Genomic DNA, 16,981 nt, shown 5'->3' on the forward strand with positions numbered 1-16,981 from the left:
TCACAAATTATGCACCAAAAAAAAAATAACAAAATAAATTTATATATATATATATATATATAAAATCATATAAAATTATAATATAATTAAATCGACTAACAAAATATAATATTTAGATACTAATTACCCGCTATCTTAGTTATTAAATGTGCGTGTGTCCTGTGCTACAATGATATTTTTTTTTATTTATTTACTTATTTTTTTTTTATAAATCATTGCTCTGATACCACTTGTCATGACCCGCTTCCCATACCCAAGGGTTAAGCATCGTGATTGTCACGACCCAACCCCAGGGGCTTAGAGTTGGAATCGTGACTTACTAACTTATTCTTATTCGTAGCAAATTAAGTTGCGCAAGCGAAAATAAAAATAATTAAACAGAAATTTTACTACATTTTACTTTAAAAAAAAGAAATACATTTCTAGGGCTTTCATTATTTTATTATTCAGTGACCAGCCTCGAATAGAGACAAAAGGAAGCAAAAATATAAAAAAAGAAAGATAAAATAGTGGTTTAACAACAGTCCATGAGCAGGTTCCATTTCGTGGGGTTATGGATTTCCCTTACATCTCGTCACCTGAAAGGGTAACAACTATAAGCACACAGCAGAGTGAGAAATATTATGCCAAGAGTGTAAAACAACCATGGATAATTAGTTAGGCTAAAACATTTTCATATTTTAATTTAAAATGACAATTTATTTAAGGTGGCAAAATACAGAAAATCATGTAAATAAATAATCATAACCACGGTATAAAACAGAACAGAACAGAAGTTACAGAAGTGACAGCCAGAACAGAGGTCAATGTATCCATGACAAACAGAGGACCACAAAATGGTCAAACAGAGGCCAGTGGCTATTTAAGTTCCCCAAGGCGTGGGACTCCCTTGGTGATACTTACAAAACATAATTGTTTAGAAGGTTATAGTCAAATATATACTAAAATTTAAACAAACATATCCATGGATTTCCTTTTAAGTAAATAGAGTTTAGAAAGTAATCCACGTAACTGAAATGTTTATAAACATAACTTTTATTTATATAACTTAATAAATATAACTTATATAAAATAAGTTATGGTAATTCAAAACATTCATAAAACATATAATGGTAAATCAAGGTGTAATATAACTCACCTTAATTATAACCCTTAGCTTTACTTTACTATTAGAACTTCCTTTCCTTACTCTCAACTTATATACTTCTCTCGGTTTCCCACCCTTTCCTTTTGTTTTTTTTTTTTCCTTCTGTTTTTCTCTTAATCACAACACTCTTAGTCCCTTTATATACTGTTTTCTGAGCCCAGTGATGTATGACACGTAGCCTCTCCCTATGGAGGCATTATGATGCTAGAAGATTTGTGCCTTAATTGTGAATCAATCCACAGATTTGGATAAGTCTAAATCTCTCCAATATATATCTATATATACTTGGGCTTTTGTTTAGCTTGGGCCAATATTGGCTTAGGCTTTTCTTATTTATTCTTTTTGGGCCGAGGTTGACAACCCTGCTGGGCAACTTGTGTCTTAATTTTTTTTTTTTCATTTCCTTTTCTTTTTATTCATTTCTTTATTTGTTTTGGTGTTAAGTTATTATTTATTTACTATCTTTAACTCTAATTTGTATTATAAATTTTATATTTGTGTTAATTTAGCCTTAAATAATAATTCCTAATTAATCTCATATTTGATAATTCAACGCCAATTTAGATTTATATATTTATTTATTTAATAATTTATCATCACATGCAATCATAATTATATATAACTATAAATATTTATGTAGTATTTAATTAAACATTTAGGGTGTCACAGTGATGGCCAGTAACTAAAGTTACCTCTGGCCAATTCTAATAAACGTGAGCAGAAATAATATTTAAGTGAGGGTACCAAAATAATCATTGCAGTTTCTATTTTTATAACAAAATTTATTGACTGAAAATGCCGATATTTACATATAAAATATCATAAAAGTGCTGTGTGTGTCTATTCCGCAGACCCGCATCTAAGACTTTCCAAAAGCTATTTCTGAATTGCATTGTTTCCTGAAAATTGATAAACAACTATAAGCAAATAACAGAGTGAGAAATATTATGCTAAGAATATAAGGGATACAAAATAACCATGGATAGTTATGTAACTAAAATACTTAAGATCACTTGGTCTGAACGAATAATCATTTAAGTGGCAAAACTAAGATTATGTAAATAAATAACCATAATCACGGTACCGAACAGAACGGAAAAGAGGTCACGGGAGTGACAGTCAAAACAGAGATACGGATTCAAGAGGTGACTCGTACGGATTATAGAGGTGGCTCCCACAATAGTGTAACACTTATCTTCACACAGCACTTTGCTCCGCACAGAACAGAGGTCAATAAATCCATGACAACAGAAGGCCATAAAGTGACCAAACAGAGACCGATGGTTATTTAAGTCTCCCAAGACGTGGGACTCCCGTGGTAGTACTTACAAAACATAATTATTTATAAGGTCATAGTCAAATATTCTTTAAAATTTAAACAAACATATCCATGTGTTTTATTTTAAGCAAGTAGAGTTCAAAAAATAATCAACGTAATTAAAATATAAATATAAGTTATAAAATATAATTTGTATTAAATGAATTATGGTAACTAAAAACATACATGAAATATATTATGGTGATTCAAGGTATAATATAACTCACCTTAAAATTATTACATCACTCATTCTTTCCACTATCAAAAACCTTCTTGACTTCTAGTATTTTTTTTCTTTTCTTTATTTGTTTTCCTTCTTGATCTTCAGTACATCCTAAGCATATTCGCCCTTATATAGAAAGGCAACCATGTGCACCAAGCCACGCGGCTGCCACGCGTCTAATCCCTATTCATTAGCAATTAAGTCATCAATTCATACTTATCTTTTATGTTTATCTAAAATGCTTCACTTTAAGTTGAATTTTACTTTGGCCCAAATCTTAAACTAATTATACACCTCTTCTTTTTATCTTTTTTTTTCTTTTTTTTTTAAATCCATAATTCCTAATTTAATTACACTTCTCTTATATCTATAACATTTAATATTTTATTTTACTTTTACAGAATATTTAATTAAACATTTAGGATTTTTCTCACTTATAATAAAATTTAAGGGACAATTTAAATTTTTGGGTTGTTACAATCTTCTCTCCTTTTAAAAATGTCGTCCTCCAAATTTGTCATATGTGTGAGTTATCCGTTGTGCACTCTGATAAATATATATTTGCTGATTAATCTGATATAAAATATTACCTCAAATTTTTTTTTTACCAAAAACAACTCACTGTTTATTTGTCAAAACGTTTTTTTTTTTTGGGCCAAAATGAGAAACAATCGGTAACTTTAAAAACTTTTCATTAGTTTTGTTTCTGAAAATAAAAAAAATAAAATAAGAACACAATTAAACAAGCGACTGAAAATATAATGACAAAATCATATGTAAGAGTTGAAGAAATTTGAGATAAACTTCCATTCCTTTTATCCGTGAATCTTCCATTGATAGAAAATAGTTTCAAAATTAGTATCTTTAGAATTTGAACCCATTTGTAAATAGTCGAAATGATTTTTTTTTTTTTTTGAATACTGAGCTGAAAATTATATGTATTTAATTATATTATAATTTTGGTTAGTGCTTGAGCCCGACACCCTCTATTTCTTTTCATTCTTTTGCTATAACAAATATAAATAATATCTAATATCCTTCACAAATTATGCACCCAAAAAAAATTAATTAATTAATTTATATATATATAATTATAATATAATTAAAATCATACAAAATTATAATATAATTAAATCGACTAACAAATATAATATTTAGGTACTAATTGCCCGCTATCCTACTTCTTAAATGTGTGCGTGTCCTATGCTCCAATGATGATTTTATTTATTTATTTATTTTTTATAAACCATTGCTCTAATACCACTTGTCACAACCCGCTCCCCGTACCCAAGAGGTTAGCATCGTGATGGCCAATAACTGAAGTTACCTCCGTCCAATTCTTGAACAAATTAATAAACGCGAGCGGAAATAATATTTAAGTGAGAGTACCAAAATAATCATCGGAGCTTCTATTTTTATTACAAAATTTATTGACCAAAAAGGCCGATATTTACATATAAAATATCATAAAAGTGTTGTGTGTGTCTATTCCGTAGCCCCGCATCTAAGGCTTTCCAAAAGCTATTTCTGAATTGCATTATTTCTTGAAAATTGGTAAGCAGCTATAAGCACATGAGAGAATGAAAAATATTATGCCAAGAGTATAAAGGACACAAAATAACCATGGATAGTTATGTAACTAAAATATTTAAGATCACTTGGTCTGAACGAATAATCATTTAAGTAGCAAAACTAAGATTATGTAAATAAATAACCATAACCATGGTACCGAACAGAACGAAACAGAGGTCATAGGAGTGACAGTCAGAATAAAGATACGGATTCGAGAGGTGACTCGTACGAATTATAGAGGTGGCTCCCACAATAGTGTAGCACTTATCTCCACGCAGCACTTTGCTCTGCACAGAATAGAAGTCAACAGATCCATGACAACAGAGGGCCACAAAGTGGCCAAACAAAGGCCAATGGTTATTTAAGTCCCCCAAGGCATGGGACTCTCGTGGTGGTACTTACAAAACATAATTGTTTATAAGGTCATAGTCTAATATTTTTTAAAATTTAAACAAACATATCCATGGGTTTCATTTTAACAAAAAGAGTTCAGAAATTAATCCACGTAATTGAAATATTAATATAATCTATAATAGTTTATAAAACATAACTTGTATAAAATAAATTATGATAAGTCAAAACATACGTAAAATATATTATGGTGACTCAAGGTATAATATAACTTACCTTAAAATTAATATCTCACACTTTCTTTCCACTATCAAAAACCTTCTTGACTTCCAGTATTTTTTTCCCTTTCTTTATTTGTTTTCCTTCTTGATCTTCAGTACATCCTGAGCACATTCCCTCTTATATAGAAAGGCAACTATGGGCACCAAGCCACGCGGCTGCCACGTGTCTAATCCCTATTCATTAGTCGTTAAGTCATCAATTCGTACTTATCTTTTATGTTTATCTAAAATCCTTCACTTTAAGTTGAATTTTACTTTGTCCCAAATCTTAAACTAATTATACACCTCTTCTTTTTATCTTTTTTTCCTTTTTTTTAATATATAATTCCTAATTCAATTACACTTCTCATATATCTATAACATTTAATATTTTATTTTACTTTTACAAAATATTTAATTAAACATTTAGGATTTTTCTTATTTATAATAAAATTTAAGGGACAACTTAAATTTTCGGGTTGTTACACAAGTAATCCTTAGGCTGGTGTTTGCAAGTAGACTATACAAGTACTACCAAATTGTCATTTTTGCCAGTATTAATTGGAAGGCTCGACACCTGTAATCTGTCATTTTTACTAGTATTAACTGGAAGGCGTGACACCTATCCGCGCGGTTTTCTGGTCTTTCACCAAAGACACATAGGCCAACTTAATCAAATTCATCTACACCACCTTTCAAGACTTACCACCGTATTTACCCCAAAATCATTTTATGAAAACTTGTTTCCCGACATTCCTTTCTCAATGCAAAGTTTTCAAATCAAATTTTAAAGTTCATCATTATCAAATGAATTGATATGTCAATGCAATGATTAATAATACAATACAATATTTCTTCCACTTTCAATACTTCCACACAATATTTCCATTGTGATCAAAATTCTCATTTCTTATTTCAATATAATTTCTCAAGATTAATAGAAATACTTTTATTTCAATTCATCCATGGGACAACATAATTCTCATACTTAGAGTAATCTCAACCATTTAGTCACTTCAAGACTATATCAACATTTTGAACAATAGTTTCTAAAATTTCAACAAATCTCATATTCCATGAAAACCATCATTTATATGTAAACAAATAAATAATTTTTCAAACATCATTTATTTTGACACACAAAATAAATATAACATCTTCAAAGATTGTCAACATCTTTCTTAAAAATTTCCAATTTCTAGGTTTTCTCACCAAAACCACTCATCTTTATTTATTGAAAGAAAGTCACCAAAAACATTTCTCTTCAATCCTCATAGTTCAAAACCCTTAATTTCGATTTTAAAAGGCACAAGAAAGTAAACTCACTTTCAGAAAAAATCTCTTATCTTCTTGAATCAACAATCAATTTTCAAAACAAATCAATGGATGATTTCAAAAATCATCTAAATCTTGCAAAAACATATATATAACTCAAAGGAAATCCATACTTATTAAATATTATCATTTACATCCTACTATGTCAAAAGTTATGGTATAATCTTAATAACACACTTTTAACCATAACAGACATAACCTTTTAACCAAAACTAATTTAATCCACTAAATTAGTAAGTTTGTTATATTAAAATATTTTTAAATTAATAATATCAAACCTAACTTCGCATGCCTCATGCCTCAAATATAACTATATTTCAACAAAACCATTTTTCATGCCAAGTTATTTAAAGAGGTAATATTTTTACCAAATTCTCTACTAATAACAATCTCACAACTTTTTCTAAAATTACTTAACCAACATGATATTTACATCAAAAATTATGAAATATGCCAAATAGTAATATTTTCAAGGTTATGAGTTTGAAAGTCCACATTTCACATTTTTATTTTCATAAAAATGAACACAACTTAATCATCATCAACATATTACCTTTTATAAAATATCATGAATATAACACTTTTAGAGTTTTTAATTCCAAAACAACTCTATAATTCCTACTTAAGCATTTACTCCATATTCTTCAACATTAAATTATTTTTTTCAAAAATAAATTCTAAATCAAAGATAAAAAAATTCAGCTTTATATTTCTGAAAATAAATCATCTAATCATAATATGATGTAGAGACAATCCATACAACTATTGAATTTCTTTGCAAAATTATCAACACAAAATAATTTTCCCAAATCAATCTCAAAATACCAACATTCTTAACATTTCAACATAATTTTTCTTTCAAAAATTACCAAACAAAAATCTGAATATATATATATATATATATATGTAATACCTCTTATAATGATATATTTTCTCAAAATAACCCTAACATAACTTTAATCTAAAAATATGAAGAAAGTCCCTACATCAAATAATGAAGAAGAGTAGATCTGGAAGACAAATCTTACCCGATCGTGAACTCGAGACTACCATTGCAAAGATCACGACGAGCTTTCCAACTTTCATTTACAAAGTTTTTGCAAAATCTTACTCTAAGAACTCCCATTTGAAGCTTAAAAATTGAGCAATAATGAAGAATAAAGAAAGAAAGAGGGAGAGATACGCGCTGGGAGAGAAAATGAGAGAGTCGAGCTCTCTGTACAACAAAGAGAAAAACAAAAAGGAGGGGAAAAGGAGAGAGGTGTGGGCCTATGTGGGTTTGGCTTTTCAAAAGAAAAAAATTAGTTTTCCCAAAATATAATTTTTTTAAATAATATTTTCCAATTTTACAATATAAATTATAAAATGATATAATTTTTCTCACCACAAAATATAATATTTTTGTACACCACAAAATATATACTCATTTTATTCACTACAAAAATATATGATTTTTCACCATATGGTACACACCATAAAATCAACTATCAAATATTTATAATAATTCTATATAATAAATAATAACAACTCTCAAGGTGGTTACTACCAATCACATAATTAAAAAGGACCAAATAGTTAAACATGAGTCACTAAACAAACTCAAATTAAATTAAATCTAAGTCATGGGTCCCACCTAGAAGCCAAACATGGTCCAATTATATACCAAAATAGACCTAACAAATTTATCCAAATCATGATCTAAACATTCAAAATTAAATAACAAAAATCTGCTCTAAATTAAACTGAACACCAATCAGTCCGTGAATTTTCATAAAATAAATACTCATCATTTAATTTTGAAATTTTTACCCAACGTGCTAGACTCGTATGTGAACAACATATAAAAATTTCATAATTTTCTGATATCGAGAACTATTTTAAAAAAATACAAAACCAAACTGTTTTCGCACGTAATTTACACAATAGTCAAATCTGAAAATTTGTTCAATTAAATTATGCACTGTCTATTTAAAAAAAAAAAAAGGGTCATTATAGTTTTAAACCTGGATTGCAATTGATGTGCTAACCTTTTGCTAACTTTATTATTGGCAATAATTATAATTTGCTAACTTTTTGTTTATTTATTTATTTATTTTACTTTTATACAGAAGCACAGAAACAAAAATAAACCAAACAAGTTTAATCCCTCTTCCAGATGGCTACAATTTTACATTTAACAAACAATAGAAGAACATTGTAACATTTTCTACCTGTTTATATTTAACCACAAACCATACCGTAAAAAAATGTTAATAAAACCATCAAAATATTAGATAACTCATTCATGGGACAATGCTTATTTCAAGGAACAAGCTGGCCAATGTTCCTACAAAAAGACTTTGGAATCAATCATAAAAAGAAATAAAAAAATAGAGAAACTAAGCCTAACCTTAAGATTTGATCTTATTTAGCTAATAGTGCAATTTGACAATTGAATCCTTATTTTGTTGATTTTTTTGTTTTTTTTTTTAGAAGCATTATTTTGCAGAAATGAAAGTTATTTATATTTTTTCTTTCTATAAATAGCAATGGTGTTTTTTTAAAAAATAATAAGGAGAAAAGATGGCATTTTTGAAAAAACGTCACTAAATGTTGTCATATAGTGCTTTTTTAAAAAGAGGAGAAAAGATGGCGTTTTGAAAAACGTCACTAAATGTCACGTTTAACTGTGATGGTTTTCACATAACGGATGTATGAGAATTTACAGCGTTTTAAAAAACGCTGGCTAAAGTCCTTAGTGACGTTTAATAAACGTCATATAGCTAAGACAGCGGTCGTATCTGCGACGAAAGTTATAAACGCCGCTTTTTTTTTTTGATAACTCAGGGTGTCCGAGCCAGCGTACGCGCACCTCGACTAATCCCTGGGAGACCAATCCCACCGTCCACTAGCAGAGAGCCCATTTAAAGCCAGAGCAAAACTCCGTATGGACTGGCCCAACACAAGGATTGATAGCACCTAAGAGGTTTTGAACTTGAGACCTAGAGATGAGCAAACTCCTAAGTCCCAAGCCTACACCACTAGGCCAACCCTTGTTATAAACGCCACTTTAGCCTTTAACGGCGGGGATGTGATTGAGACCCCCTCCACTCACCACCCCCACATACACATGGGGGGTGGTGATTGAAAAAAAAAATAAAAAAAAAATAACCAATCAGAAAGAGAGGGGGTTAAAGGGGGTGGGGGGAAAGGGGGTCCGGATCATTTTTCTTAACAGCGTTTTTAAGGCTTATAGTGGCATTTTTTAAACGTCGCTAATGCCAAAAATTCCTGCAATGACTGCATGTACAAATTAGCTCCACTTATTTTTATTAATATGACTGTTTAGAAGTTATAAGACAGAAGGAAAATATATAATTTCACAAAAATAATGTGGTGTTTAAAATGATAGATTCGGATCAAAGCCACATATTTCTATATAAAATAATAATATAAAATTTCATTTTCTTGCTTGTATATCGTACCCGAAAGAAAAGGGAAATCAAAAATTGCCTAGAATGCAAATCTAAGGTACATAATTTGAGAGAGTATTTGAATTTTGTGAATTCATTTTGTGCCAACCTCAGCGATTCAAATCATTTACCTTTTAAAATTTATTAGGTAGAATATTTATGTAAAAGATTAATATGATCAGATATTGATAACTATATATTTGAATTATATTTGTTTTCAAAAAAAAATGAACGACAGATACAATTTTAAAAATATCTATCTATTTTTATAATACAAATGCTATTTAAACATATAGTTATCGATATCTAATCATCTTGATTTTTTTGAAGAATATATTCTAGTAAATGAATCCTAAAATGTGAACAGGTTGGATCATTGGGATCGGTTTCAAAATGAACCCACCAAATTCAAACGCTCTCTCATATTTAGGGATTGGGTAGTGACTTTTTGGTTAAAATAGTCAAAAACCCAAACCAAGTTATCACATCATTCTCTCTATTTTTTTATACATCTTTTTTTTAAAAAATTAAAAAATTAATTAAAATAACCAAATTCCCAAAACGATGATGGCATGAATCAATCTTTAAATTTGATTATAAATTTTAAATAATTTTCCGATGGTTTTTTTTTTCTTCTGAGCTGTAGACCTTATTATACAGAGGAAAATACGCTCCACCCAAGGTTGCTGAACATCTCAATCTTGTTTGATAAGGTTGTTGAACATGCGTTAGGATCCTCTGAAGTGAAAACCCTCAAGTGATCTCTAGAGTGATTCATTCAACGGTGGAAATTAAACCTCACCAAAACGACGTCGTTTCATATGGGTTTAGCACCGTAACCGGCCAGTAATCCGAGATTACCGAAGGCCTACTGAACAGTAACACAGTAAAACAAAGTATAGGGCCTGGCGGAAGCCAAAACAGTAAATAAACAATGCCTAATGAGCTGCGACAGTCTATATGAAAAGATTTTTCATACATTTATACGTAACAGTACAGAACGGTATGCACAATATTTACAATCATTCAGACTAGGGACTCAACCCTAGATAACAGTACGGTAAACATTCAGTCTAGACAAAACAGTGGAACAGTACAGAAAGGGGAAATGTAAAACACCCCTAAGCCCTAACACGTTAGGCTCGGAACCTCGCAGTGAGGCACAAAGGCTGGCTTGACAAAACTGGAGTAACCCTGGCGCTCCTAGCCGCAGTCTGGTGCCTGTACACCTACATATATATATGAGCAGTGAGCTAAAGCCCAGTGAATAACATAAAGCGTAAAGGGGTTTAGAATGAATGTCCTTACAGTAATGAAAACAGTTCATTTCAATCAGTATTTCAGTTGCTCAGTACAGTAAACAGTCATATGTGGTACATCCATTAGCATAACAGTAACAGTAGGTCTTAAAAGACCGAACAATAATGATGGCCATCAGTCAGTAAACAGTAGTGGCTCCACGAGGGAACCGACAGAGAATTCTGTCACAGTAACAGTAAGCAGTAGGTGCCAAGGATGCCACAATACAGTTCAGAATATAGGACATACATTCATTCAGTTAACAGTAATCAGTTCAGAAAACAGTACAATTCAGTTGTTCAGAAAATAATCATTTGTGAACATATCTTTACACATTCGTTACTCACAGAGTTCGGGCTACAGTATGCTAGAGCGTGCCTCCCCAGTCGCCAACCCTACACAGTTAACAGATTGAACACACTAAGCCATACAGCTGGGAAAGATAATAACTTAACCCCTAATGCCTCGGTGTGTTCTACATCTATATCCTCAACAAGATGTCTACAACTAGGCCTAAGAATGCCTAGAATGAGATGAGGATGCAAAGATGCACATTTAAAAGCATTTTCAGAAAAACAGAGTTCCGCTCGAGCTTAGTTTTCCCCGCTCGAGCGGTAATGCAACAAAGGTACACGCTCGAGCGTACTGTAAAAGTACTGGATGGGTGAAATCTCCGCTCGATGCCCGCTCGAGCTTGAGACCGGACTCCGCTCGATCGCCCAATCCTCCGCTCGAGCGGACTGCAGAACAGTGCAGAGAGATGCTGGATGCTCGGATTCCACGCTCGAGCGCCACTTTCCCCGCTCGAGCGTAAGTGCAAAATCTGGGAATCCCAGATTGCACCTCCAAGCTCCAACTCACACTCAAATGCATCAAAACCGATCCTCTTGGGCCCATTTTCTGGAAAACATTTATAAACACATAGTATAACATGGTTCAAAGCTCAATTTTGAGAAATCAAAGCCCAAGGGTGTTTAATTCAAACCCAATTTTCAAATCATTTTCAAGAACAATCTTCAAACATGACATGCAAGATCTTTAAATAACTTTCAAGCTTCAAAACATGCTCTGGTGAGCCAATTGATGCACAAGCAAGATGAAAACATGGACCATTACAAAATTATGGACTTGCATGTGACAATTTGCCATGAATTCAACTCAAAATCCAACAATTCAAACATGCATGCATGAATTATGTTCTATTTCAACATGTATGAACTACAACAAGACTTAGCTCCTCAATTTGACATGAATCATGCAAGAACAAGCTCAATTCATAAACAAGAGGGTAATTACTCTACCTTAGGTCTTGAATTAGAAGACTAGGAGCTCAAATTAACAATCTACACTTCAATTCTCTTCAAATTCTAAGCAATTCTTCAAGCAATTCAAGATGAACTCAACTCCTCAAGTCTCTCTCTCTCTCTAAGGTCGGCTAAGGGTCTCACAAATAGGCTAAAGAAATGTTTGATCCAATGTATGCAAAGGCTCAAGTGTGTGTGTGAGATAGTGGTCCACTAGGGGTAGTTCGGTAAATAAGGCCAACTCTGCAATTGATCAAGATTTAATCTAATTTAATCATACCTAATCAGTTTTCAGATACTTATACCATAAAATCATATTAAATATGACGATCATAATACACTAACCCTTTTCCAATTCGGCCGCCGATAAGGCCTTCAATTAATAGTTTAAACATAAAACACGAACAGATCAAACAAACAGTCAACAGATAAAATGCAATTCAAACAGATGTATTCATTCAATTCAGTTTCAATTTTGGCCAGTCAGTTCAGTACTTTAATCAGTTCAGTTCTCAGTCAGTTATCAGTCATTATCAGTCATTGTCAGTTCCGTTTAACAGTAATCGGTGATTATCGGTAATCGATCAGTCATTAATCAGTAAACAGTATGAGGGTTGTTACATCCGTGTTCGTGTTCGAGGAACCAGCTCTTGCCTCTTTACTGGTAAGCTCTTCAAATCTCTCAATAGCTTTTCCCTTTGGCATTTCGCGTTTTAAGGCACCAAAACCATAAATTTTAGGGTATAGCTCCCCAAAACCCACCTTTACCCCTGTTCCCTTTGCTGTTCTTCAGCCTAAATGATGAACGCATGAAGATCTGGAGCGGACCAGGCTCCAAGTCTTCTTTTGATCCCAAAAAATATCCAAACCAAGCAAATTGCGAGTTTGCAAAAACTTCTGTACGAACCGAGGTAGGCAGAGGGCTTGATCGCTCGACCGGGCTAACATCTGGTTCGCTTGAACGGCCGAGCTTCTGGATTTATCCTGGTGAGCGAGGTGGTCTGGCACTCCATCTGACCGAGCTAAAGTCAAGCTCGTTTTGTGCGACCGCACTCCCACTTACACTTACCCTCCTTTTCCTGCAGAGTCCAAGGGGACAACGTACCAACACCGAGGCTTTCAAAGACCGAGCAGCCACCAGACCAGAGTTTGTGCCAAACCACCTCAGCCACGCTAAAACCAGCCGGCCACACATGGGGCGCTACCGCTTCCTGGTCGACACGTTGGTCGCTTTAGCCGCGTTCTGAGAAGAATATGGTATCCCGGACGACGTTCACCTAGAGCTCGGTGTCGAGGACACGACCCCGTGGGGGCAGATTAGACCAATGCCCCTTCACCGTGCTTTCCATCATAGAAGGTGACCTCCGCTTCCCGGTTAACCCGTTGATTTGTGAATTCTTGCGGCGCACCGGGCTAGCTTCAAACCAGGTCTCAACCAACACCTACCGCATAATAAACGGAATCGCCGAGCTAAACAACTGGCTAGGCACCAACTTAGGAATGGCTGAGATACTTCGCCAATATACCCTCGGGCATACAGGCGATGGGCTTGCCTACTACTTAAAGATCAGACCGGGCAAGGAGAAAATAGTGACCAGTACCCCAGACAAGGACTTACATGATGACGACTTTTTCTGGATGTCTGGTAATTACGAAACGGCCGACGTGCCGGGCTGGTATATAAGCAAAAACTTCGGTGAAACATGTAAGCCGCGCTAACTGCTCGGTTAGATTACTTTCCTTAACCATTTTGTACTAATGTGGTTTGTTCCTTTCCTCTTTGCAACGATCGAAGCTTTGCAAGCCAACTACCATTATCCCAACGAAGCAACCATCAGAACCGTGCTTCGCTACCGCAACCAGGATTGCCACGAACTCCTCGGTTACGTGCCAACCTACAGGTACTCAGCTCCACGCCGGAGTAAGGTCACAGACTTCCTCCGTGCACCATCTCCCCCTCCCGATCCCATATTGCCGGACGTGCCACTTATTCGGTTGACCGAGGCAGAAGAGATGGCCAAAAGAAATCTCATCAAAAACCTCATCACTGCTACTTCCACCATGCTACCGATCATACCACCCCGCACAACGGCTGCCGGTCAATCGAGCGGGACCGTAGTTGCACTGGCATCTCCTGTTGCCGGGCAGACAAGCAAAGAAAGCCGCCGGGCTGGAAAAAGGCCACGAACTGACCCCTCTGCCGAGCTAGTTGCGGAGTTGAACACCGAGCAACCAGCGGTGACAACTGACCCAACACTACCATGGAAGCCACAGCTCAAGCACCGGGGTAAGGAGATCGCGGCGACTGCCTCGGTCAAAGGTGATAAGGAGCATCTACTCGCCTTTGACCTAACCAAAGCCTTGCTGCTACCGAGCGACGTGGTCGACAGCGACCACGTACCGGACACCCGGCTAGTGAAGTCCTCGGTCAAGTCCAAGACCCGGGTAAGAACTTTGCGTACTTTGTCCAAATTTTTCCAAGTGTTTGCTTGGTTTCCTTCCTCTGATAAATTTTTCTTCTTGCAGGCCATCCAGAAACAACACTTGGTGATGAAGAAGATCCACCGACTATGGCAGAAGGCAACCAACGCTGCCAGCCAGGTTGAACACCTTCAAACCGAGCTCGGACGATCCAAGGCTTCGTTGGAGATAGCAAATTCTGACAACTCCAGGTTGCTCGGCCAACTTGGTGTCGCCGAGCAAGAAAGGGATGCCATTCGGACCGAGCTGGAGGTGTTGAAGCTGTCAAGGAAGAAGGAGCTAGAGGACACCAACAACACCGATTTCAAGGAGGCCGAGGAGAGCTACACAAAACAAGTCCATGCCACCCAAGACATCTTCTTCAAGGCGGGCTGGAAGGTTGCTTGTGAATAACTCGGCCAAGGATCTGGGACCGACGTGTTTGCCTCTCCCCCAACTGCCTTCCTGCCGACGTACCTTGTGTCATATGCCAATGACATCTTCAGCGCATTGCAGGCTAAGGCCGAGGAAGAAGAAGTGGAAGACGCCGAGGAAGAAGAAGCGGAAGACGCCGAGGAAAATGCCGAGGGTGACAACCGCCCAAAGCAGGCTGGCCAGAAGCAGACCGGTGTCCAGGAGACCACAACCACGGTCGACCTGGAGGCAACCACGACTGGGAATGAATTCACAGACCTTTCCCCCTTAGTTTAGTTTTCTTTGTCTTCTTTCTTTTTCGTTTGAAAATGTAACCGGGCTAGTGCCCACCTTTTGTAATGCTATTCCTCATCAATGAAAAATTCTATTTTCGTCAAGTGTTTGCACTGTGTTTAAGCTAAACAACTTCAGCCGGGCAAACGACCTCGGCTAGACAAACCATCAACTCGCCCTTGACCAAATTACCAACTTATGCAACCGAGTAAAACATCTCGGTTGCAATCACAAAGTTGAGTAAAACATCAACTTATTCAACCGGAGTAAAACATCTCGGTTGGAATCTAAAAGTTGAGTAAATCAACTCAACCAATCGGAGTAAAACATCTCGGTTTCAATATCAAAGTTGAGCAAGTCATCAACTCAATCAACCGGAATAAAACATCTCGGTTGGAATCTAAAAGTTGAGTACATCATCAACTCAACCAACTGGACTAGAACATCTCGGTTAGAATCTAAAAGTTGAGTAAATCAACTCAACCAACCGGAGTAAAACATCTCGGTTTCATTATCAAAGTTGAGCAGGTCATCAACTCAATCAACCGGAATAAAACATCTCGGTTAAAATCACGAAATAAGCATCGAAAACAACAGATTGCTTCAACAAAGGTAAGTCACTTCTACTATATTGAAAAAAAGAGTATTACATTCTGAAATGTAAGGCAAACAAGTCATTGCTCAAAAGAATAACATAAAAACTATGAAAACTAAAAATAGTACAGTTTGAGGTTGGCTGCATTCCATGGCCGGGGTATGCCTTTGCCGTCCAAATCTTCCAAGTGGTATGCCCTTTTGCCCGCCAGACCGGTTATTCTATAGGGTCCTGTTTGCCCCTAGCTTGCCTTCGTCTGGCACCAAGGTGTTGCCCATGACCTTTCTTAAAACCTAGTCGCCAACTTTAAACGGTCTGGGGTGCATGGTTTTGTTGTACTTCTTGGACAATTCTTGTTGGTATGTAGCCACATGAATCAAAACTTTTTCACGGCGCTCTTCAGCAAGGTCCAATTCCAAGGCGACTGCTTCAGAATTCAGCTCGGGCTCAAAATTTTCACTGCGGATGGTCAGCATGCCAATTTCCAATGGGATGACCGCCTCCATGCCGTACGCCAGGGCAAAAGGAGTATCCCCGGTAGATCGCCTCGGGGTCGTCAGGTATGGCCAGAGGACACTTGGTAGTTCCTCGGCCCATTTTCCTTTGACCTTCTCAAGTCTTTTCTTCAACCCATCAAGAATGGTCTTATATGATGCTTCGGCTTGGCCGTTGGACTGCGGGTAAGCCTGGGTGGAGTTGTAGAATTCAATTTTCAAGTCTTCACAAAACCCTCTGAATAAGCGGCCGTCAAATTGGGTGCCATTATCGAAGATCAGAATCTTGGGGATGCCAAACTGCGTTACCACATTCTGCCAGAAAAACTGCTTGACGTCTTTCTCCTTGATAGTTGCTAGGGGCTTAGCTTCAACCCACTTGGTACCGTTGACGTCTTTCTCCGTAGCGACAATGAAGAACTTCCGGTTGCCTGGTACCGTTGGGAGTGGTCCCACTATGTCT

At 35.6% G+C, this 16,981-nt stretch overlaps 1 long non-coding RNA gene across 1 annotated transcript; it reads right to left on the minus strand.

The window, feature by feature from the left end:
• Positions 1-349: 349 nt before the first annotated feature.
• Positions 350-7,410, minus strand: LOC145806240 (uncharacterized). The gene is made up of 2 exons (XR_014349168.1): positions 7,235-7,410; positions 350-578 (listed from the first exon to the last, which is right to left on the minus strand). It is a non-coding gene; the product is annotated as an uncharacterized LOC145806240 (long non-coding RNA).
• Positions 7,411-16,981: the final 9,571 nt, after the last annotated feature.

This window comes from Camellia sinensis, chromosome 13, assembly GCF_055761805.1.
Source record: "Camellia sinensis isolate YWXY chromosome 13, ASM5576180v1, whole genome shotgun sequence".
NCBI classification, from domain to species: Eukaryota; Viridiplantae; Streptophyta; class Magnoliopsida; order Ericales; family Theaceae; genus Camellia; species Camellia sinensis.